Source organism: Rhinatrema bivittatum, chromosome 5 (assembly GCF_901001135.1).
Source record: "Rhinatrema bivittatum chromosome 5, aRhiBiv1.1, whole genome shotgun sequence".
NCBI lineage: Eukaryota > Metazoa > Chordata > Amphibia > Gymnophiona > Rhinatrematidae > Rhinatrema > Rhinatrema bivittatum.
The window spans coordinates 167,065,368-167,091,192 of record NC_042619.1 but is presented as its reverse complement, the minus strand read 5'-3'; the positions used below and the strand labels follow the sequence as shown (position 1 = coordinate 167,091,192).

Here is a 25,825-nt window from a genome sequence, read left to right as displayed (position 1 = left end):
AGCATTTATTGCTATATTGTATTTAACCCTTGAGCTTCTCACCAAGTGTAAAAGCATTTCTTCTCTACTGAATCTAACCCTTATCAGTGCACAACATTGTATTTCTTAACAAGAAGGATAACACATCCAGTAATTAACTAATCTCTGATTAGATTTAACAATTTCCCCTTTTTATCCTGATGGTCTAGCAATACCTATCTCTAATGAAATGTCACACAGTAAAAACAACTAATTTAATCTTGGGTTTCTTCAAACATGAGAGCATCCTCTGCTGAGTCGGGGTAGAAACTTGGAGAGGTCATCACAGCAATGACAATTGACTAAGTTCCTGTCTTCCTGCAGAGGGAAAGAAAACACTGAGCACAAAATCAGAAGCATAGCAATAATACTAATACAACAATAATAAGAAAAATAAAGGAGGCAATTTTAATGCCTAGGCCTCCAAACCATGAGCCAACATTAAGAAAGTCCCAGTCCCATCCAGGAGCTTTAATGCTGAGCTCATGGGCTTGTTGGCCCAGATCTTGAAAAGTGGTAATGGAGTAGTGTATTTGTCCAGACTTATCAACATAGGAACAGCAGAATGTATTAATAAACTGGCAAGCACCACCTTTCTCAACTAATATAATGTCTAAGGTCATTCTATTATTAAGGATGACACCTGCTAGGGAGGAGACTTCTTATTGGAGTGCAGAAAAGCCCTGTCTGGTTTCCATAACAATAGATTCAACTATAAATGAAAGGATTTTGACCACTTCTTTTAACTCATCTACACTCAAGGAAGGTATAGTAGTTCTAATGAAGCAGTTAAACCAATTATTATTTAAGAGATGATGGTAAGTTCTCTTAACTCATCAGTGGAGATGAATGGCTGAGTGAAAGGTGAATTCATTTCTGGGTTGTGGTATATAGAGAAAATGGGAACGGTATACCCTATGGTAAATCAGAAAGTGTTAGAGGCCAGAAGAGTTTTAAAGGCTTTCTTTCCATTGAGAAAATAGGTCCCCTGCATTTGTTTAGACAATAAATCTTGGCTGATGGACCACAGAAGTTGTTACGGTTGTGGACCCTTGGGCCGGTTGGGACAAAGGATGGAGCACTGTAGAGGTCCACAGCAAGTGCCCCAACCAGGAGGCGGTTCGGGGAACTCGGAGAAGGCCTCGGCACTGGACTAAGGCAGAGTCCTATGCGACCAAGGACTTGGCAGCCAGAGGAAGAACGGACGACGTTGGGCCCTGGTGACTGAAGAGTCTTCACCCTGGAGACCAGTACTCCCCCGGGAGGAGCCCTTAGGAGTCCAGCCGCTGGGACTTTTGGAGATTCACCCTGGAAGCCGGAGCCTCCCCAGGAGGAGCCCATAGGGGCCTGGCCGCTGCGACTTAGGCGAATCTTCAGGGCCGGTGAACACCAGGAACCAGAGGAGCAACGATGGCCAAGGTGGGAGTCCAGGAACGAAGCCGAGTCGGAAGCCAAGAGTCGCAGGAGGAACCAAGCCAGGGATGAGACAGGAGATGGAGTCGTGGACGGAGCCGGGTCAGAACCAGAGGTCGGAGGATGACAAGCCAAGGACAGAAGCTGAAGACGAAGTCGTGGGCGAAGCCGGGTCAGAACCTGAAGTCAGAAGGAGATGCCGGAACCAAGGGACAAGACGGAGGAAGGTCAAGAGTCAAGCCGGGTCGATGACGAAGAGCAATCCAAGGAACGCAGCAACTAGTAGTCAGGAGACCTGAGGAACCTCGTTGCGAGGCGAAGAAGGAAGCAGGGCTGAAATAGTCTGGGCGTCTGATGTCATCCTGGGATGGCCCAGAGATTTCCCGCGCTGGCCCCTTTAAATCCCCAGCCCCTGCATGCGCGTGCGTGCGCCTAGGGGGCGGGGCCAGCCGCGGCGAAACACCGGCGTCTCCCTCGAGGAGGGAGAGCCACGGCAGAGGCCTGAACAGGCCTCGACGGATCTTCGGCAACCCGAGCCGGCCTCAGGGTAAGTAGGGGACCCTGGGTACGGCCAGGGGCCATAACAGTACCCCCCCACGCCCCCTCCCTGGAGGCCGAGGCTTCCCTGGATGGTCCAGATGGAATTTGTGGACAGGTGAATCCAAGGTTCGGTAGGGACTGGTAATGTCTGAAGAAGACCCCAGGGGCGTCCATGCAGGGGCTTTTGCCACGCGCAGATGGGACATGACTGGACGTAGAGACGGACATCCCTCTTCAGTTGCGGCCACCAGTAGAATTCTGATAGGAGGTTCAGGGTCCTCACTACTCCTGGATGTCCGGCGGTCAGGGAATCGTGGGCCCAGGCTAACACTTTCCTATGAGAACGAACAGGAACTACAGTCTTCCCCTCGGGAGCCACCTCGGTGGCCGCTAAGAGGACCTTGGCCGGGCCCAGAATGTACTGTGGCGGCGGGGAATCCTCTTCAGTCTCAGTGGTACGAGAGAGGGCATCCGCCCGGATGTTCTTGGAGGCAGGTCGGTAACGCAGAGTGAAATCGAACCGGCTGAAGAAGAGGGACCATCGTGCCTGCCATGGGTTAAGGCGCTGGGTGTGACACAGGTATTCCAGGTTCTTATGATCGGTATAGACAGTTATCGGGTGTTGGGCCCCCTCCAGCCATTGATACCATTCCTCAAAGGCGAGTTTAATGGCCAGCAGCTCCTTGTCCCCTATGCCGTAGTTCCTCTCAGCAGGGGAGAACTTGTGGGAGTAATAGGAGCACAGCAAGAGTCTCCCTCTCTCGGATAACTGACTCAAAACGGCCCCGACCACTACGTCGGAGGCATCGACCTCCACAATGAATGGCCTTTGGGGGTCTGGATGTCAAAGGCAGGTGTCTTGGAGAAAGCCTCCTTCAGATCCTGGAAGGCTTGTATAGCCGTCTGCGGCCAGTGTTTAGCGTCGGCGCCTTTCCTGGTAAGAGCCGTCAGCGGAGCTACATTTGGGAATAGTGAGGGATGAACTGCCGGTAGAAGTTGGCAAAACCCAGGAAGCGTTGGAGCGCCTTCACTCCCAGTGGTTGTGGCCAGTCTTTGATCGCCGCGACCTTTTCAGGGTCCATAAGAAACCCGGTGGAGGACACAATATACCCTAGAAAGGGTAAAGAGTCCTGCTTGAAAGTACACTTCTCAAGCTTGGCGAATAATTGATTGTCTCGCAGCTTCTGTAGTACTCGGACATCCTGGCGGTGCGGCTCCAGATCCTTGGAGTAAATAAGGACATTGTCTAGGTAAACTATGACCGAAGAGTGAAGCAGGTCTCTGAGAACCTCATTCATGAGGTTTTGAAAAACCGCCGGGGCGTTACAGAGGCAGAAGGGCATAACCAAGTATTCATAATGACCGTCCCTTGTATTGAATGCGGTTTTCCATTCGTCCCCGGGACGGATCCGCACCAGGTTATAGGCTCCTCGGAGATCCAATTTAGTAACTATCTTGGCCCCTTGTAACCTGTCCAGGAGCTCCGGTATCAGAGGCAAGGGGTACCAATCACGGCGGGTAATGCTATTCAAGCCACGGTAGTCTATGCAGGGGCGGAGTGACCCATCTTTCTTGGCCACGAAGAAAAAGCCTGCTCCTGCCGGGGACTTAGATGGCCGAATGAACCCTCGCTCCAGGTTCTCCCGGATGTATGCAGACATGGCTTGGGTCTCAGGAAGAGACAAGGGATATACCCGACCTCGTGGGGGTGTGGTACCGGGCAGAAGGTTTATCGCACAATCGAATGGGCGATGTTCAGGGAGAATCTCGGCTTTCTCCTTGGAGAAAACATCGTGGAACTCCTGATAATGTGGAGGCAATGCCAAGAGAGTCGTCAGGAGCGGCACCGGGGCTCAAAGCACCTTAGTCAGGCAGGAGCGGAAGCAGGCCGGACCCCAGGAAGTCACCTGGAGAGAGTCCCATGCAATGACAGGCGAGTGTCTCCGAAGCCAGGGCATTCCTAGAATGATAGGATGCATAGATCTCTCTAAAATGAGGAAGGAAATCTCCTCCTGGTGCAGAACGCCAGTACGTAAGGTGAGTGGTTGGGTGCGTGTAGAAATGATTCCTGGAAGGAGTCCTCCCTGGATGGATGAAATGCGAAGCGGAGGATTTTGGGGTCGCACCCCGATCCGGAGTTGCCGAGCTAGCTCCTGAAGGATGAAGTTCTCTCCAGCCCCAGAGTCAATTAGGGCCTGGGTCTCAAATTCTCCCTCCAGGAGAAGTAAGGTCACTGGAATGAAGCATGGGGAATCGGTGGTGGTATGACCTAGGGGAAGCTCCCCAACAATTCCTAGGTCCAAGCGTTTCCCAGGCACTCGCTACACTGGGCAAGGAAGTGACCTCTTCCACCGCAGTACAAGCAAAGGCCCAGCGAGCGACGTCTCCTTCTTTCCTGCTGGGAGAGAGGTCCTTGACCCACCTGCATGGGTTCAACGTCTTGGGTCCCAGAAGAGGCTGGCGAGGAACTTCCCCGGTGGGACGGAGCGGGTCCTGAGACAGCAGACCTATGAACCGCCCTCCTGTCTCGGAAGCGACGCTGGATGCGGCGGTCCACCCTGCCGGCCAAGTCAATAAGATCGTTCAGATCATCAGGAAGGTCTCGGACTGCGAGTTCATCTTGTAATCTCGGGGAGAGACTTTCCAAGAAGATACCATGTAAGCTGTCGCTTCCCCAGTTTAGCTCCGCAGCGAGGGTCTGAAACTCCATGGCATGTTCCGCTAGGGACCGGTTGCCCTGCCGCAGCTGGAGCAATTCGGAGGCAGCAGTGGGTTTACGAGTAGCCTCATCGAAGACCTGCCTAAATGCGGAAACAAAGTGGACCAGATTGTTCAGGCGAGGATCCTGGCGTTCCAGGAGATTGGAGGCCCAGACCAAAGGTTTCCCATCCAGTAGGGAAATAATATAGCTGGTCTTGACTCTTTCAGATGGAAACTGAAGTGGGAGAAGGTTGAACCAAATATAGCACTGATTCAGGAATCCTCGGCAGCGCCCCGCATCTCCTGAGAACCGCGAAGGCGCCGGCATCTGGATAGGGGCTGCAGCTGCAGGAGAGGGCCAAGCTTCGGATGCCGTGGAACTGGCAGCAGTGGCTCCACCGACGCGATCAACTAAGGCTTGCACGCTTGCTGTTGTTGTAGCCTCTGGGCTATACCGGGGATGGCCTTCAAGCCTGCAAGGTCCGCCGGGTCCATGGCCTTGCAAACTGTTACGGTTGTGGACCCTTGGGCCGGTTGGGACAAGGGATGGAGCGCTGTAGAGGTCCACAGAAAGTGTCCCAACCAGGAGGCGGTTCGGGGAACTCGGAGAAGGCCTCGGCACTGGACTAAAGTGGAGTCCTATGCGATCAAGGACTCGGCACCCAGAGGAAGAATGGACGACGTTGGGCCCTGGTGACTGAAGAGTCTTTACCCTGGAGACCGGTACTCCCCGGGAGGAGCCCTTAGGAGTCCAGCCGCTGGGACTTTTGGAGATTCACCCTGAAAGCTGGAGCCCCCCCCAGGAGGAGCCCGTAGGGACCCGGCCGCTGGGACTTAGGTGAATCTTCGGGGCCGGCGAACACCAGGAACCAGAGGAGCAACGATGGCCAAGGTCGGAGTCCAGGACCGAAGCCGAGTCGGAAGCCAAGAGTCCCAGGAGGAACCAAGCCAGGGATGAGACAGGAGACGGAGTCGTGAACGGAGTCGGGTCAGAACCAGAGGTCAGAGGATGACAAGCCAAGGACAGAAGCTGAAGACGAAGTCATGGGCGAAGTCGGGTCAGAACCTGAAGTCAGAAGGAGATGCCAGAAGCAAGGGACAAGATGGAGGAAGGTCAAGAATCAAGCCGGGTCAATGACAAAGAGCAATCCAAGGAACGCAGCAACTAGCAGTCAGGAGACCTGAGGAACCTCGTTGCCAGGCGAAGAAGGAACCAGGAAGCAGGGCTGAAATAGTCTGGGCGTCTGACGTCATCCTGGGACGGCCCAGAGGTTTCCCGTGCTGGCCCCTTTAAATCCCCAGCCCCTGCGCGTGCACATGCCTAGGGGGTGGGGCCAGCCGCGGCGAAACGCCGGCGTCTCCCTCGAGGAGGGAGAGCCACGGCAGAGGCCTGAAAAGGCCTCAACAGATCTTCGGCGACCCGAGCCGGCCTTGGGGTAAGTAGGGGACACGGGGTATGGCCTGGGGCCATAACAGAAGTGAGTAGCAGAACATAAGAACATAAGAACATAAGAAAATGCCATACTGGGTCAGACCAAGGGTCCATCAAGCCCAGCATCCTGTTTCCAACAGTGGCCAATCCAGGCCATAAGAACCTGGCGAGTACCCAAAAACTAAGTCTATTCCATGTAACCATTGCTAATGGCAGTGGCTATTCTCTAAGTGAACTTAATAGCAGGTAATGGACTTCTCCAAGAACTTATCCAATCCTTTTTTAAACACAGCTATACTAACTGCATTAACCACATCCTCTGGCAACAAATTCCAGAGTTTAATTGTGCGTTGAGTAAAAAAGAACTTTCTCCGATTAGTTTTAAATGTGCCCCATGCTAACTTCATGGAGTGTCCCCTAGTCTTTCTACTATCTGAAAGAGTGTTTTAGGGAAAGGAATTACTCATACAGAGAAAACAGCCTAGCCACACAGGTATCCAATGTAAGTATTGTTTTCTGTGACAGTACAATTAGAACCAATATTAGGAAGAGCCAGAAGTTCAGGGGAAATAGTGGACTTATAGAACAAATGATAATGTTTTTGTTTACATCTATAAGTCTCTTCTGATGCCTCCTGAATTTCTGCTGCTTACTTTGCAGTTTCTGTGAATCTGTCATCTCCATATGCTTTTACCCACTTGCCTTCTATCCCACATGTTCTAGACTCTTTTCCAGTGACCTCTGATCACCAACAACCAACCAAATGTTGGTTTCAGTATGTTCCAAATGCAACCTACTATGACACCAAAGTCACCAAGGACAACCAACTGTACTTGAACTGTCTGACTCTACACAGAGGGCACCTTCACTCTTCCTGCTAGATGGACTGAAGGAGGCAGCAGAAGAGAGTGCGAAGTGTGAGAAATCCAATAGTTGCTGAGGTTTATTTTGCAAAAGGAGCATGCGTGTAAGGCAAAGATGCTTGACATCATCCAGTTTGTGGAACCCCTAAGAATATTGTGGCTGTGCCCATCCATGACATCATTCAGTATGCACAGGTGAGAATGTGGGATAATCCTCTTTCTGTGGCTCCAGTTAATAAGAAGGAATATGATATATATAATGTCTAGAAGGTGCCCAGATTTCAAAAACAGCTGCTGCCTCACAAATTCATAGTGGTTGAATCCACTATCAAGATGGTCAAGAGATCTAGAAACCATTCCTCGATACCCCTAGGGAAGTATTTTCATGCCCTGGACTTTCTTGAGAGAGGTTTTTTAGGGGGCTATGTTCAATGCCTGCATAGTGTCCTACCAACTCTTCATGAGCCAGAATATGTGGGACATACTGAGAAATATAAAGGAGTAGGCAGAACAGCTTCCTCAGAAGCAGCATGATGCCTAGGAGCCACCGGTGTACAAGGGTATGGAGTGTTGAAGGTCATAATCAGGATGTTTTTGAGATGGCATCAAAAGTCTCTGCAGTAGGTATTGTCACCTGCAGACTCACATGGCTGTGGGTCTCAGAGCTATGACAGGATGTCCAGAAAAGACTAGCTGACATGTCTTGCAATGGGGATAAATCTCTTTGGCAATAAGATCAAGAAGTGGTGGCTCAAATTAAAGATCACTGTGTGATGCTTCATACCTTTCCACTGCCACTGCACTCCCACCCTCCTCAACTAAGAGGTATTCAAGTAGGGTGCAGACAAGACATTTCTATCAGCCAGGGAGATATTTTCCTCTGCCCCCTCAATCCCATCAGCAACATGGTCTTCATTCTTACACTATACAATAGAGGTCCCCAAAATCACAGCCAGCACCCCAGCTAAAACCTGGAAAGAGTTTTAACTAGATCATGGAGACCATAGCAGGGATTCCAATATCATAAGAACATAAGAAATTGCCATGCTGGGTCAGACCAAGGGTCCATCAAACCCAGCATCCTGTTTCCAACAGAAGCCAATTCAGGCCACAAGAACCTGGCAATTACCCAAAACACTAAGAAGTTCCCATGCTACTGATGCAATTAATAGCAGTGGCTATTCCCTAAGTAAACTTGATTAATAGCCGTTGATGGATTCTCCTCCAAGAAGTTATCCAAACCTTTTTTGAACCCAGCTACACTAACTGCACTAACCACATCCTCAGGCAACAAATTCCAGAGCTTTATTGTGCGTTTGAGTGAAAAAGAATTTTCTTTGATTAGTCTTAAATGTGCTACTTGCTAACTTCATGGAATGCCCCCTAGTCCTTCTATTATTCGAAAGTGTAAATAACCGAGTCACATCTACTCATTCAAGGCCTCTCATGATCTGAAAGACCTCTATCATATCCCCCCTCAGCCGTCTCTTCTCCAAGCTGAACAGCCCTAACCTCTTCAGCCTTTTCTCATAGGGGAGCTGTTCCATCCCCTTTATCATTTTGGTTGCCCTTCTCTGTACCTTCTCCATCGCAACTATATCTTTTTTGAGATGTGGCGACCAGAATTGTACACAGTATTCAAGGTGTGGTCTCACCATGGAGCGATATAGAGGCATTATGACATTTTCCGTTTTATTAACCATTCCCTTCCTAATAATTCCTAACATTCTGTTTGCTTTTTTGACTGCTGCAGGATACTGAGCCGACAAGAGCCTTACTGACAGAGGGAGGTGAAATATTTTTGTAAACTGTTGGTTCAGAATAACTTCAGACAGTTGGGTCCTTTGTATAAATTGACAAGGATACTATTGCATCTATTGAATGTCTCAACAAATCACCCACCAAAACACATTTATATGGGCTCTCAAAATGAAGAAAATTTTGGAATAGTAACACCTTCTTCCAACAAGAGAGAATTACCACATTGATAGCCACTGTGGAAAGAATAAGAATAAGTCAGCAAATGTCAGCATGGGATATTTTGAGGTTGTTGGGCCTTATGGCATCAACAGTCCATGTTACTCCCTTTGGATCTACTCAAATGAATAGATCCCAGTGGACCCTCAGATCACAGTGGAATCAAGCTACTCAAGATGTTTGTGACATAATTAGCATTACTCACTCTCTGAAGAACTCTCTGTACTGGTAGCTGATTCATTGCAATCTGGCCAGTAAAATAACCTTCCAAATTCCTCCAGTGAAAATTGTCCTAACCATAGATGCATCCAACATTGATTGGGAAGTCCATGTAGAAAGACTGTAATCACAGGGCATTAATTTCCTCAGGAAAGGCTTCATCAGATAAGGATGGAAAAGTACACTCTTTTATTTATTTATTTGAAATTATTTGTAACCCGCATCCTCCAAAGGATAAAAATAATGCAAATTGACTCAAAAAACAACTGAGTTAACATGTATAACTCAAATGAAAAACAACTTCAATCTTGCAAGAATAAACGTATTATGCTGTTTGGACCTACTCATATCAGGAATAGTATTTTGATAAGGTGGTCATCAGGCTTATAAGAACCAACAAGGGTAGATTAGCTGAAGGCAGTATTGGGAGGGGGAATGTAACAATACTTTCTTAAAATCTGAGTCATTTAGAGTGCATAGGGAGGTAGCAGCAAGGTTTTCAGGGTAATTTCAGTTATTTTGCAACTCACATGGAAATTCTGGGAACCCAAGTAAAAACAGATTGATTTTCAAAAAGACCAGATTTTCCATCAACTCTGGCACCAGCCTTCAGCATTGAGGACTCACGATGCCCCTGGTCATTGAGAAGACATATTCACTGGGCATTCTGGTTTGTGGGCAGGAAATATAGTACTGAGCCACCTTGGACCTGGATTCATCTTTTTTTCACAGAATGATGAATCCTGTGAAAACGGGGGGCGGGGGCTGAAGGGAGGGTGGGCCTGCGAAAGCCCACAGCCTTCGCACCACGGTGGTGTGCCAGCTGCCGGCTTTTGTACCGAATAGCACCACCGTGAAAGGCGGTGCTATTCGGTGCGCTACTGCCAATGACAACATTACTAACCTTATCGCCGGCAGTGAAGACACCACCGACTCTACCCCCTCTCTGCCCCAACTCCTCCCCTCCCCCTAATTTACATGCTATCACATGTGAAAAGGGCCTTTTCGCATGTGATAAGCCTTTAGAAAATAACCCCCTTGATTAGGTCTGTGTGCCCAATATGCCAGTGCATCCATGTTCATGTCCTTGATGAGCTCTGTCATATAGAATGTCACAGAAATTTGTGCTAGGGTCATCTTTGTTGCATAGGTTGATGATCTCTCTTACTAGCTGCTTTAGCTATGGTCTGTGTCAGGAGTGATGGTTCTTTACAAGCAACCTGGCTTTAGCGTATTGAGGTGGGGGAGTAAGTACTAGTACTTGCTTGTAATACTCTCTGGAGTGACTATTCTCTGGGCTTTATCCCCATTGTCACACCGCCTCTGACATTCCTGTTCACATACTTTAGCTAACAGCATCTCCTTCATGTATGTGATACACTAGGATTAGAGGGTGAGACTCTATTTCAGCTGTGGACCACAAAATTTAGCAACTATATATATATATATATTGTTTTCTGTCAGAAGTTTCAGTTTCACTTGCACCTGCTGCTTCAAGGAGTTCACAAACTGCAACCTCTCTGCTACCATTCTATTCTGTTCACAGAAACCCTGTAACTTTTCTTCTAGAACATTTACTGTAGAGATGACCCCACCCAAGGTAGCACTTCTAGAACTCAGATCCTCCTTGGCATACTTGAAGGTCTTCAGGATTTCTATCAGCTGCCTCATCATTACCCAATCATGATGCTCCAGAGGGTGATCCACACCTATTGCTGTTTCCAGGGACTGATCAAGAAGGGGTGTCTGCTGCTCCATTAACCTCTGCAGCATCATCTAGCTGGAATTCCAATGGGTGCCAACATATTGAATCATATGCTTGCGATGTATCACAAATTCTTACTGTTTCTCAGGGAGAAGATTCCCCTAGTCACACTTTGATGAAAATGCCCCACTATTTTGCTGCACTCCTATATCAGGTCCTTCAGGAATAAATTCCTGTAGTCCTTGGGCCCCAGCCCCAGGGCATTCATCACTTCCATGTGTAGCAAGTGTGTGCAAAGCAATGGATAGCCTTAATGCTTCCCAACTTCTATTGCCGTTATCTTAATTTTCCCTCTGTCTTGTACAAAGAAACCTGTGTAAAGATTGTTGTCTCTCCAGCCTAGCTGCCAAACTTCCATCATCTTTATTGCTGATAGAATATTGCACAAAGTATGGCAGCTATCCATCACCTGATCTGCAGCCAGCTAAACTGCACCCTGATGCTCGGTACTACAAGAGCTCCTGCCTGCCTCTGCCTTGGCCATATCCAATCAGTGTGCTGTCAGAGAGAGGTAAACATGCATAGCATTTGCACTGATGCAGATATCTCTGGTGAAATGCATACTACTCCCCTTTGCCTTAGTCAGCTGAGCTTGTATGAGACTATGTGACTGGTTGTTCAGGATGAGGATAACCTATCTGCTAAATGTAGACCTGGAGGGTACTTTGGATATGAGGGATATGAGAAAATGAGAAAAATAGTTAGAAAAAAACTGAAAGGAGCAGCTACAAAAGTAAAAAGTGTGCAAGAGGTGCGGTTATTGTTAAAAAATACCAACCTAGAAGCACAATCCAGATGTATTCCACACATTAAGAAAGGTGGAAAGCAGGCAAAACGATTACCGGCATGGTTAAAAGGGGAGGTGAAAGAAGCTATTTTAGCAAAAAGATCTTCATTCAAAAATTGGAAGAAGGATCCAACAGAGGAAAATAGGAAAATGCATAAATGTTGGCAAGTTAAAAGTAAGACATTGATAAGACAAGCTAAGAGAGAATTTGAAAAGAAGTTGGCCATAGAGGCAAAAACTCACGGTAAAAACTTTTTAAAATATATCCGAAGCAGAAAGCCTGTGAGGGAGTCAGTTGGACTATTAGATGATCGAGGGGTTAACTTAGAGAAGATAAGGCCATCACGGAAAGATTAAATGATTTCTTTTCTTCGGTGTTTACTGAAGAGGATGTGGGGAGGTACCCATACTGGAGAAGGTTTTCATGGGTAATGATTCAGATGGACTGAACCAAATCACGATGAATCTAGAAGATGTGATAGACCTGATTGATAAACTGAAGAGTAGTAAATCACCTGGACTGGATGGTATACACCCCAGAGTTCTGAAGGAACTAAAAAATGAAATTTCAGTCCTATTAGTAAAAATTTGTAACCTATCATTAAAATCATCCATTGTACCTGAAGACTGGAGGATAGCTAATGTAACCCCCATATTTAAAAAGGGCTCCAGGGGAGATCCAGGAAATTACAGACCGGTTAGCCTGAATTCAGTGCCAGGAAAAATAGTGGAAAGTGTTCTAAACATCAAAATCACAGAACATATAGAAAGACATGGTTTAATGGAACAAAGTCAGCATGGCTTTACCCAAGGCAAGTCTTGCCTCACAAATCTGCTTCACTTTTTTGAAGGAGTTAATAAACATGTGGATAAAGGTGAACCGGTAGATGTAGTGTACTTGGATTTTCAGAAGGCATTTGACAAAGTTCCTCATGAGAGGCTTCTAGGAAAAGTAAAAAGTCATGGGATAGATGGTGATGTCCTTTCATGGATTACAAACTGGCTAAAAGACAGGAAAAAGAGAGTAGGATTAAATGGACAATTTTCTCAGTGGAATGGAGGGGGCAGTGGAGTGCCTCAGGGATCTGTACTGGGACCCTTACTTTTCAATATATTTATAAATGATCTGGAAAGAAATACGAGTGAGGTAATCAAATTTGCAGATGATACAAAATTGTTCAGAGTAGTTAAATCACAAGCAGATTGTGATAAATTGCAGGAAGACCTAGTGAGGCTGGAAAATTGGGCATCTAAATGGCAGATGAAATTTAATGTGGATAAGTGCAAGGTGATGCATATAGGGAAAAATAACCCATGCTATAGTTACACAATGTTAGGTTCCATATTAGGTGCTACTACCCAAAAAAGAGATCTAGGTGTCATAGTGGATAACACATTGAAATCAGTGTGCTGCGGCAGTCAAAAAAGCAAACAGAATGTTGGGAATTATTAGAAAGGGAATGGTGAATACAACGGAAAATGTCATAATGCCTCTGTATCGCTCCATGGTGAGACCGCACCTTGAATATTGTGTACAATTCTGGTCGCCACATCTCAAAAAAGATATAATTGCGATGGAGAAGGTACAGAGAAGGGCTACCAAAATGATAAAGGGAATGGAACAGCTCCCCTATGAGGAAAGACTAAAGAGGTTAGGACTTTTCAGCTTGGAGAAGAGACAGCTGAGGAGAGATATGATAGAGGTGTTTAAAATCATGAGAGGTTTAGAACGGGTAGATGTGAATCGTTTTTTTACTCTTTCGGATAATAGAAAGACTAGGGGGCACTCCATGAAGTTAGCATGTGGCACATTTAAAACTAATCGGAGAAAGTTCTTTTTCACTCAACGCACAATTAAGCTCTGGAATTTGTTGCCAGAGGATGTGGTTAGTGCAGTTAGTATAGCTGTGTTTAAAAAAGGATTGGATAAGTTCTTGGACGAGAAGTCCATTACCTGCTATTAATTAAGTTAACTTAGATAATAACCACTGCTATTACTAGCAACGGTAACATGGAATAGACTAAGTTTTGGGGTACTTGCCAGGTTCTTATGGCCTGGATTGGCCACTGTTGGAAACAGGATGCTGGGCTTGATGGACCCTTGGTCTGACCCAGTGTGGCATGTTCTTATGTTCTTACGTACAGCAATCTCATATTATCCATTCCCTACAGAGGTTGGTCATCCAGGGCAATACTTTCCATGATGCCAAGAGGCAATGTTAGTTGCCTCTTTCCCCAGGACAATGATATGGAATACCTCCCTATTTCCTTTATGGTGATTTACCACTGTGGCTTCATGGTAGAGGCCTGCCACTTGACTTCTGAAAGGGGCTGCGGGATCAGCATGAATAAAAACTCTTCCCCTTTTCAACCTCTTTCCTCTGGAAGTTGCTTTGAATGGCAGAAGGGGTCCCCAAGCTATTACTGCCATTCTCCCCTGATGCCAATTGTGCGCTCACCACTCATGAGGCCCATCCTGCGAGCAGCCTCATTCACCTCCCTAGCCCAGCTTCGGCCCTGCTGCCTTCCATGGCTGTAGGCCTCTGCTATCAGCCACTCCCTTGTGGTCTGGATGCCACTGACACCGCTATCCATTCTCCAGCCCGAAGCCGTCAAAGGCCTTGTCCCTTCTTCGTGGCATGGCTGAGTGCCATGCCATGAGTACCATGGTTGAGACCTCCCTTCATAGCTGGGGAACCACCATCACTGCTGCTTGCTGGCTGGACGCCAGCCCTGCTCTTCCCACGGCTGGGGTGCCGCTGCCTTTGCTGATCTCTGCGACATGGAGTGCCGCCACTGTGTTCCACCTACTGCTGCCACTGTGTTCCACTTCTTCACAGCAGGGACGCCGCCAACACTGCTGCGCCTGCCTAACCTTGGTCTCCTGCATAGGTGTGCACATGCGCCTCTCTTCAATATTTTAAGGGCCAGCAGTGGGAAAAGCCTAGTGGCCCCAACAGATTATGTCATCACCTCGCCCTGCCTGCAGCCCTATATAAGGGCTCTTCGTCAGTTCCTTAGGGCCTTTGCATTGGATCCTCACAGTTGTCCATGGTCTCTTCATCCTACAAGGTCCTCCATAGTCTACTTCTGTCTAGATGGTTCTATGTTCTTTGTTGGATATTCCTGATCTTCCTGTTCCAGTCCCGGTTCTGCCTTCTTTGTCCTTTGCAGCTCCATTATGTTGCCTGTTCTGTGTTTCTGGTCTCCTGTTGGTCCCTCATCCAGTCTTCTGAATCTTTGTCTTATGTGGCTCTTCAATCAAACTCTTGATGTTCTGGTCTTCTGGATTTTTCCTCATCTTTCCTCCAGGTGTGCTGGCATTGTTGTCCATGACCAGCCACGGGTGGATGTGTAGGGCGCTTCCTAGCACAGGGCTTGTTTCTAAGTCTGTCTTTGCTGAATCAAGTCCTCGGAGTCCATCCTTGTTCAGAGTTCCAAGTTTCAAATTCCAAGTTCTAAGTCAAGTCTCGAGTTCCTATTCATGTTCCTAGTTCTGGGCTCGTGGAGTTTGTCCAAACAGCGGATCTTCTTATTTCTCATTCCAAGTGATGTCCTGACTCCTGTCCTTCTCTGAGTCTGTCCTGAGCTTGACCCACTCCCCATGTGGTCCACAACCAACCTGTGGCAGGTTGTGTAGAGCGCACAGTGGGACAGCAATTTTGCAACCAGCCCACGGGGGACTGTGTAGGGTGCACTGAGGTATAGTGTCACAGGAGGTTGGACTCCGCTAGTTCCTGACTCTCCATCTCTAGTTCCAAGTCTCCAGAGTCTCTGTCTCTAGTTTCCCTTCTCTAGTTCCAAGTTTCCTGAGTTTCCATCTCTAGTTCCAAGTCTCCAAGTCAAGTTCCATGTCCTATGAGTCTCCATCTGAGTTCCAAGTCATGCCATGTCCTGCCTCAGCTTTCGTCTGTCCTGATGCACAAACCGTTCCCAAAGAGGTCCGAAAGGCCTATTGAGTGGCCGGAGGGCTACCCCTGAGACCAGCATTGCTTTGTTGGGTCTCACTCTGTGCATTCAGGGTCAGCAGAAAGTGAGATTCATTCCAAGACCCAAACTACGTTCAAAATTCTGAGTCCAGCCCATACTCAAACTGCTCATCTCCCACAGTGCCTTCCTTGGAGTCTCGCTCTGGGGTCATGCCGCGGTTCAAGTGATCACTATTCTTCAGCAAGCGCCCGCATGCCCCGCATTCACAACAGCCAATGCTAGAGAGCTCTACTTCTGCAGGTGATGCTGCATTGTCAATGTTGTCAGATGCCCCACTTGCTTCCCCCAACTAATAGCTATATTTCAGTGAATACACCGACCAAGGCATGGGTCCTTCCTAACTTTAAAGTGCCTCCATGATCTCTTCTCTACATTCTTGGGAATTGATGCTAGCACTGAAGTTGAAGATGAGGGTAGACCCTGAAGAAAAATGCCAGGATATGGTCCCTAGTACTATCCCGGTGCTTCATGAAGAGGCTATCTGTGGCTAAACAGTTATTTTACTGTTAAAAAAAAAAGTAGCCTGTTGTGACTGCAGCTGCAGAGTTGAGGGAGGGAAACTTCGGTGGCTCTGCTGCAGCTGCAGTCAGACCAAGAGAAACAGCTTAAAACATTTCTTATTTGCCATTTTGGTGCAAAAAGGGTTAAGCTTCCCAAAGCATACAGCTGAAAACCTAACTCTAGGTGGCACTGTAAAGGAACTCTGGGAGAAACATCAGCATAAACTGGTAGAGTATCATTAGAGATACTGTGGCAATTAGAGAACGGGAAGAGAGAAGAAAAAGAAACAGCAGAGAATAGACAAATGTCAGCTCAGCTGATCACTTGAAGCAGAAAAAGTGATAAAAAAGTAACAAAACATTGAAAGAACATAGGAGACACATTGGTGTGTGTGTATAAGAGAATGTGAGAAAACTAGTTTTATTGAATTGTACTTGATATAAAAGGTACCTACAGGTAAGGGACAGGAAGGCAAAGTTAAGTTAAAGTGGGATGATTTGAGGGCAGGTAACAATCAGCATAGTAAGGGGCGGATTTTCAGAGCCCTGCTCGCGTAAATCCGCCCCTATTTTACATAGGCCTCCCGGCGCGCGCAGAGCCCCGGGACTCGCGTAAGTCCCGGGGTTCTCCGAGGGGGGCGTGTCGGGGGCGTGTCAGGGGGCGGGCCCGGTTGGCGCGGCATTTCGGGGGCGTGTCGGCAGCGTTTTGGGGGCGGGTACGGGGGCGTGGCTACGGCCCGGGGCGGTCCGGGGGCGTGGCCTCTGGGAGGCGTAAATCCCCCGACAAAGGTAAGGGGGGGGTTTAGACAGGGCCGGGCGGGTGGGTTAGGTAGGGGAAGGGAGGGGAAGGTGAGGGGAGGGCAAAGGAAAGTTCCCTCCGAGGCCGCTCCGATTTCGGAGCGGCCTTGGAGGGAACGGGGGTAGGATGCGCGGCTCAGCGCGCGCCGGCTATACAAAATCCATAGCCTTGCGCGCGCCGATCCAGGTTTTTAGCAGATACGCGCGGCTCCGCGCGTATCTACTAAAATCCAGCGTACTTTTGTTTGCACCTGGAGCGCAAACAAAAGTAGGCTATTCGCGCGCCTTTTAAAATCCGCCCCTATGTGTATGAAAGAAAGAAAGTGAGAAGGGAGCACTAGGAGAACACTGAGATCACTTAAAGACTCACATCCCAGGGTGATGAAGGCTCTATGAACTGGCTGGAAGCTCTAAAAAAAATAGTTTATAATCCCAAAGAAACTTGAGGCACCGAAAGTGTAGCACAGCTTTAATAGTAACTGGAATATTTCAGAAGTAAATATTAAAAAAAAAAAAGGAAAAGAACACAGGAATTTCATGTTCCTTCATTGATTTTTTTAGATTAGGGCAAAATTAATTAACTGTTGTTTTTATTGATTAGCTAGATATTTAGTAAGTTCAATACATTTTCTGGACTGACACCACAGGGAGCTTTATTTAGAAATTTCGGAAGATATACAGTGCTAGAGCCACACAAGGGGTTTTGCCTCCTTTTATTTAACTAAAGCATAGTATAGTAGGGAGAAGATTGTTATACCTGTTGGTCACAGATGGCTGCGACCGCGTATACTTACTTTTTGTACCAATCTCCTGCCCTCCTCGCATCTGCTCGCGGCGCGGGCCAGTTTAGATCGCCGCATTCCCCGCGACTCCTCATAGCGGCATAGATGCCGTTACCACTCTCCACGACTTCGGGCCTTCTTTGGCACGTGCGCGCATCACCGGCCCTGCCTTTGAAGCCTCTTCGGTGGGACCTCGGTGGCGTCCCTGTTTGATGACGTCATGGGACTGCTGTATTTAAGTTCCACCTTCGCCCCCAGCTAGCCGACTTGGCAACAAGTTCTGTATATGTCCTCAACTCCTGCCTTCGTGTTCCTAAGACTTCGCTGCCTAGCCTTCACTCCTGGACCCTGTTTGACACCCGCTCCTCGGGGGTCAGTGTGTGCTCCTACAGGGACTCGCTCCCCTGGCCTACCCCACTCCTCAGGCTGGCTCTGCACCTCTTGGGTTCTATCTTGCAAGGCTTCTGCTTTTTGGAATTCTTCCTGGAACACCGCGGCAACCTGTGAGTTCCATGACAGGGCTTCCCCGTTCCTCGGGGTTGTGCCTGTACTCTACATAAGACTGTCTGCGCCTCCCAGCTCCTCGGGGCCGTGCCTACTAATATCAAGAGATTCTCAGAGCTTCCCCCGCTCCTCGGGTTTGTGCTCTCAGGTATCACTGTGATTGTCAGCCCCCTGCTCCTTGGATTAGCTTCTACTCTAGACTGCTGGCATTTCCTGCTCTCTGGGACACTACCTACATCTGCAGCAGAGGACTGGCTTGGGCTCTCCCGCAACAACTCGCATCTCGGGCCAAGGGTCCACACACCCACGAATCATAACAAAGATTCTCCAGGAGAACAGAGGTCCTATGACACAGAGACAGTGCACTCAATGAAGATACATCAAACAGCAATGTATACCAGCATCTGAAAGCAGTATTATTTAATAGCATGCACCCCAACAGACATTCATATAAAATAAGCAAAAAAAAAATAAAAATTAATGCATACATGTATTAAGGCAGAGACAGAGAAAGATTAGAAAAGAAGGGACATACAAAGAAGAAAGACATAAAAAGAAATATTTTAGATTATACTCACCACCAAACACTTAATTAGAGAATAGAGGAACCCTGAGGCAAAGAGTGCACAAAGGATCACTATCCTTATATACATTTATTTTATTTATTTAGGCATTTTATATACCTTCATTCCAAAAGAAGATCACAGTGGTTTACAAAAAGCAACATTCATATTCTGGGTCTGCATTCATGATCTAGGTCTATACAACAACAAATCAACATTTAAAATCTAGGTCTTTACAACAACAAATACATGTTCTAAGTCAACACAACATCAGATACATGTTAATTAGGGGCTGGGACAGTAGTTTATGATATATAAGTTCCAATTCAATGACCATTACGTCTTGGTCAGTGAGTTGTTATGATACACTTCATGTCTCTCATTACTTTTGCTCATTCTGCTAACAATATCTATGATGTTTTTTATATTGAAGTTATCTGCATATTGATAATCTAAGTTAAATCATATGCATTTTTGAGGAGTCATGCCTTTAGCTTGTGTTTGAAACTCTTTCTTTCTGTTATTAGATGTAATGCCTCTGGTAGAGAGTTCTACAACTTAGGACCCGCTATGGAAAACATTCTGTCCATATTTGTGTTAGATGTGTACTCTACATTGTAGGCACATTTTAGGGATGTGCATTCGTTTTGAACGAATGCGCAATCCGCAACATATAGGTCCCTATTCATTGCATTTGTGGGGTTCCGAAATGTATGGCGAACCCCTACGAATGAATGCAACGTATCACTAATGAATAAAACCCCCACCCTCCTGACCCCCCAAGACTTGACAAAAGTCCCTGATGGTCCTGCGCGGGTCCTGGAGCGATCTCCTACACTCGGGCCCGATGGCTGCCGGTATTCAAAATGGCGCCAATAGCCTTTGCCCTTACTATGTCACAGGGACTACCGGTGCCATTGGTCGGCCCCTGTCACATGGTAGGAGCAATGGACGGTCGGCACCATCTTGTGCTCCTACCATGCCACCCCTTGACATGGGTAATTTTAACACATACCTCTGACGTGCAGGACCTATGAATACAGATCAATGAGAATTTTACAATGAAAAAGCATGTAAGCAAATTAATTAAATCAGGATATTCCAAACTAAGACTATTGCGTCGGTTTAAACCTTTACTAACCTTACAAGACTTCCACACTGTTTTAAAGTCACTAATATTTTCAAACATAGATTACTGTAGCTCCCTTGTACTAGGCCTACCTTCAGGACTATTTTAACCTCTAAAATTATTGCAAAATGCCTCAGCAAAACTTTTATTAGGGGTAAGGAAATTTGACCACATCACCCCTCGCTGATTGCACTGCACTGACTGCCAGTACAATCCAGAATTCAGTATAAAGTACTAACAGGGACTAACGAATAAAACCCCCACTCTCCTGACTCCCCCAAGACTTGCCAAAAGTCCCGAGAGTGGGAGATCGCTCCCAGGGCCCACTGGACCACCAGGTAATTTTAAAACATTTTTGGGGGGGTCGGGAGGGTGGTGGAAGCTAAGGGAGCGGTTTTAAAGGATCGGGGTGGGTATTTTGTTTATCGGCCGACAGCCCGAGCACGAGAGAACGCTCCTGGGACCCCCGCTGGACCACCAGGTAATTTTAAAATGTTTTTTGGGGGTTTGGGAGGGTGGTGGAGGCTAAGGGAGTGGTTTTAAAGGGTCAGGGTGGATTTTTTGTTTATCGAATCGGGCACAATCGATAAAAAAAAAACCGATCGGGCCGGACGAAAAAAAATGCACAATTTGATTCGGAACCGGAACCGAACCGATTCTGGTTTCGATTCACATCTCTAATGGAGACTATGCTGAAGGAAAGGATAGTGAATAGGGATGTGAATCGTTTTTTGACGATTTAAAAAAATCATCAGATAATTTTTAAATCGTCAAAAATCGTTTGAGTTGCAATACAATAGGAATTCCCCCGATTTATCATGAAAAATCATAAATTGGGGGAGGTGTGGAGGGCGGGAAAACCGGCACACCAAAACAACCCCTAAACCCACCTTGACCCTTTAAAACAAATCCCCCACCCTCCCAAACCCCCCCAAAATATTTTAAATTACCTGGTGGTCCAGTGGGGGGGTCCCGGCGCGATCTCCCGCTCTCGGGCCATCGGCGCCATTTTGGCTACCACTAATATAAATGGCGCCGATGGCCCGATAAAAAAACAACCCACCTGACCCTTTAAAATGTCCCCCTTAGCCTCCCCCACCCTCCCGATCCCCCCAAAACCTTTCAAAATTACCTGGTGGTCCAGTGGTGCTCCCGGGAGCGATCTCCCGTTCTCGGGCCATTGGCGCCATTTTGGCTGCCACTCATAAAGATGGCGCTGATGACCCTTTGCCCTTACCATGTGACAGGGTATCCATGCCATTGGCTGGCCCCTGTCACATGGTAGGAGAACTGGATGGCCAGCGGCCATCTTTAAAGATGGCCGGCACTCCTACCATGTGACAGGGGCCAGCCAATGGCATGGATACCCTGTCACATGGTAAGGGCAAAGGGCCATTGGCGCCATTTTTATGAATGGCAGCCAAAATGGCGCCGATGGCCCGAGAACTGGAGATCGCTCCCGGGACCACCACTGGACCACCAGGTAATTTTGAAAGGTTTTGGGGAGATTGGAAGGGTGGGGGAGGCTAAGGGGGACATTTTAAAGGGTCAGGTGGGTTTATTTTATCGGGCCATCGACGCCATTTTTGAGTGGCAGCCAAAATGGCGCCGATGGCCCTAGAACAAGTGATCACTCCCGGGACAACCACTGGACCACCAGGTAATTTTGAAAGGTTTTGGGGGGATCGGCAGGGTGGGGGAGGCTAAGGGGGATATTTTAAAGGGTCGGATGGGGTTTTTTTTTTATCGGGCCATCGGCGCCATTTTTGAGTGGCAACCAAAATGGCACCAATGGCCCAAGAGCGGGAGATCGTTCCGGGACCGCACTGGACCACCAGGTACTCATAAAAAGTTTTGTTGGGGTTCGGGAGGGTGGGGGAAGGTAAGGGGTCAATTTTAAAGGGTCTGGCCTCACTAAAAAAAAATTAACAATGTGAATCGGAACAGATTCCGATTCACATCGCCACCGATCAGATTTTTTTGGCCCTCCAGCCGAACCCGATCGTTAAGACGATCGGGCACACGATTCACATCCCTAATAGTGAACTTTCTGCAGTCAGGAGGATTGCTGGAGCCAAGGCAACATGGATTCACCAGGGGAAGATCCTGTCAGACAAATCTGATTGATTTTTTTGATTGGGTAACTAAAGAACTAGATCGAGGAAGAATGCTCAATGTGATTGATCTACTTGGATTTCAGCAAAGCTTTTGATATAGTCTCGCATAGGAGGCTTGTGAATATAATGAGAAGTTTGGGAGTGAGTGCCAAGGTGGTGGCGTGGATTACAAACTGGTTATTGGTCAGAAGACAGCGTGTAATGGTCCATGGAAGCTACTCTGAAGAGAGAACAATGTTAAGCAGATTGCCACAAGGATCGATGTTGGGACCTGTTCTGTTCAATACCTCTGTAGGCAACATTGCGGAAGGGATAGAAGTTAAAGTTTGTCTGTTTGTGAATGATACTAAGATCTGCCACAGAGTGGACCCGCTGGAAGGAGTAGAGAGAATGAGAAGTGATTTAAGCAAGCTTAAACAGTATTCGAAGATATGGCTACTGGGATTCAATGCCAATAAATGCAGAGTCATGCATCTGGGGTGTGGTAATCCAAAAGAGCTATATGTAATGGGGATGAAGGGCTGTTGTGCACAGAGGGACCTTGGGGTGATAGTGTCTAGTGATCTGAAGAAGGTGAAGCAATGTGACAAGGCAATGGCTATAACCAGAAGAATGTGGGCTGCATAGAGAAAGGAATAACCAGTAAGAAAAAAGGAGGTGACAATCTCCTTGTACAGGTCCTTGGTGAGGTCTCACTTGGAGTACTGTGTTTGGTTCTAGAGACCATATCTCAAAAGGGACAGAAACAAGATGGAGGCAATTCAGAGAAGGGCAACCAAAATGGTGGGGAGTCTCCATCAAATGACTTATGAGGAGAAGTTGAAGGAACTATATGTATGCCCTGGAGGAGAGGAGGTATAGTGGAGATATGATACAGACCTTCAGAATCCTGACAGGTTTTAATGATGCACAATCAACAAATCTTTTCCATTGGAAAAAAATCAGTAGAAATAGGGGTCACATAATGAAACTCTTCAGGAAATATTTCTTCATAGAGAGGGTGGTGGATGTCTGGAATTCCCTTCCAGAGGAGTTGGTGAAGATAAAAACAGTAAAAAAATGTCAAAGGAGCATGGGATAAACCCTGTGGATCACTAAAGGCTAGTGGATTGAAATGAAGAAAAGAGTGCATGGGGATAACTTGCTGGTGTGGTAGTTACTACCCTTAATGAATAAACCTGATGCTTTTGAAGCAGCTCCAAAATAGCTCTCTGCTCCAACAGCAAAAGGTAACACAGAATTGGACTCATACAGCAACCAACAAGGGACTTGACTTTGATGGTCTGGGAAAATGATAAGTATGGGGGTGACATGTATGGCGCGGCAGATGCTACCATAAACTGGTTGGGCAGACTGGATGGACTGTTTGGTCCTTTTCTGCTGTTATTTCTATGTTTCTATGTCATTTCATCATTTCTATGACTGGACCTGTGAAAGAACTCTATATCAAACCACTAATCAAGAAAGAAGATCCTTTATTAGAACATAAGAACATAAGAACATGCCATACTGGGTCAGACCAAGGGTCCATCAAGCCCAGCATCCTGTTTCCAACAGTGGCCAATCCAGGCCATAAAAACCTGGCAATTACCCCAAAACTAAGTCTATTCCATGTTACCGTTGCTAGTAATAGCAGTGGCTATTTTCTGTCAACTTAATTAATTGTAATGGATTTCTCCTCCAAGAACTTATCCAATCCTTTTTTAAGCATAGCTATGCTAACTGCACTAACCACATCTTCTGGCAACAAATTCCAGAGTTTAATTGTGCATTGAGTAAAAAAGAATTTTCTCCGATTAGTTTTAAATGTGCCACATGCTAACTTCATGGAGTGCCCCCTAGTCTTTCTATTACCCGAAAGAGTAAATAACCCATTCACATCTACCCATTCTAGACCTCTCATGATTTTAAACACCTCTATCATATCCCCCCTCAGCCGTCTCTTCTCCAAGCTGAAAGGTCCGAACCTCTTTAGTCTTTCCTCATAGGGGAGCTGTTCCATTCCCCTTATCATTTTGGTAGCCCTTCTCTGTACCTTCTCTATCGCAATTATATCTTTTTTGAGATGCAGCGACCAGAATTGTACACAGTATTCAAGGTGCGGTCTCACCATGGAGTGATACAGAGGCATTATGACACTTTCCGTTTTATTCACCATTCCCTTTCTAATAATTCCCAACATTCTGTTTGCTTTTTTGTCTGCTGCAGCACACTGAACCGACGATTTCAATGTATTATCCACTATGACGCCTAGATCTCTTTCTTGGGTTGTAGCATAGGTCAATTGCATATAAAAAATCAATAATTGAAAATAAACAAATATGCCATCTCATTTCTGAAATACATATTGGGTGACCATGCCCTTGCTTGCTGAATTTCAATTTGCATACACTGAATAATCATCCTTCTGTCTCAGAGTTGGCCATAGAAGCCAACCCTCTTTAAACATTCTGCTGTCTAGGACGCAAGGCCATCAAGGCCTCACTCCTCAAGTTATCCTGCAATGTAATCCTTAATTAGTGGTCCAACATTATCTGAAGTGCTACGATGTCCTGGTCCATAGAACAGCAAGAATCATTTATGAATATGCCATTCCCAGCAACCAAAGCCAAAGACTTGATAGGCAACTGATCTCTGATCCTACCTACCCTTGAAACATAGAGATGGGAAAACCAGTTATTTGGTATTCCCTGCCCAACCAGCTTTAAACATAGTCGTTCCTGTGTGGCTTTACACATAATCAACCCCAGTGAACTATTCTGTGTCAGTTTGGTTCCCCCACCCCACCACACTTCACACGGACTGCCCACAAGCTGTCCATGTATGGGCAAGATAAGTGAAAAGAAGAGACTAGAGTGTGACCACTTATATTGTGGTTACTGGCCCACCCCCCTTCCCCACCAGCCTCCACGCCCCCTCCCGAGCTGTACCCCCAGGATCCAGAGCTGGAGCACCGCCCTGTTTGTGGCCTCCCCACCTTAGATGGGGATGGTTCGGCTCCTTTACCATAAGTATTCACAGTATGTAGTTTTCCTCATTGAATCATATGGAGCCAGAGTGAACAAGTACTGCAGATATGATGCAAATTAGGGAATGGAAACTGAAGTGTAGGCACGCTTTGTTGATTTTTGCCCTGTCTTTGTGCGGTGTGGTTTCCCCAACTTTTTCTATAGGTGATTGACATCACCCAAGTAACTTTAGTTGTTGGTAATAAGGATAAAGAGATTCCTACGTATTGTAATAAGGTTAATAATGCATTCTGCGGCTCAGAGCCAGATGGAAGCCAAATGCCATGGGCTCATTATTGGACAATTCACAGCTATTTGATCCCTGATGCAGCCTCAGTTCAAGATTTGAATAGCATTTGTTTTATTCATCCTGTATTCTCAAATAGCTATTTCCCTTAGTCTCTTTTCTATCTTCAGATTGGGTGAATAAAGAATTCAGAGTTTTTAATAAGAAAATATTATGAAAGAGAAAATCACTGACAGTGAGAAAATTCTGTAACAGTAAGCAAATGTTGAAGCAATTCCACATCTGCAGGTTCATAGAAAGGTACTGCTTTTGTTGATAGCATACATATAACACAGATAAATGCATCACTTAACAAGGTCAGGGCTTTTCAAATAAAAATGTTCAGCCTAACATTATTGAAAATTAATCTCATATATTTTTTTTTTAAATAAAGCATTAAACCACACTAGGGAGTGCTTTAGCTGATAATTACA

At 46.6% G+C, this 25,825-nt stretch overlaps 1 long non-coding RNA gene across 1 annotated transcript in view; it reads left to right on the top strand.

Moving 5' to 3' along the window:
- The first annotated feature begins 6,875 nt into the window (after window positions 1–6,875).
- LOC115091530 overlaps window positions 6,876–25,825 on the top strand; it is a 32,817-nt gene continuing 13,867 nt past the window's right edge. Inside the window, exon 1 of the long non-coding RNA XR_003856753.1 lies at window positions 6,876–7,161. This is a non-coding gene — a long non-coding RNA (uncharacterized LOC115091530). The remainder of the gene's footprint in view (window positions 7,162–25,825) is intronic.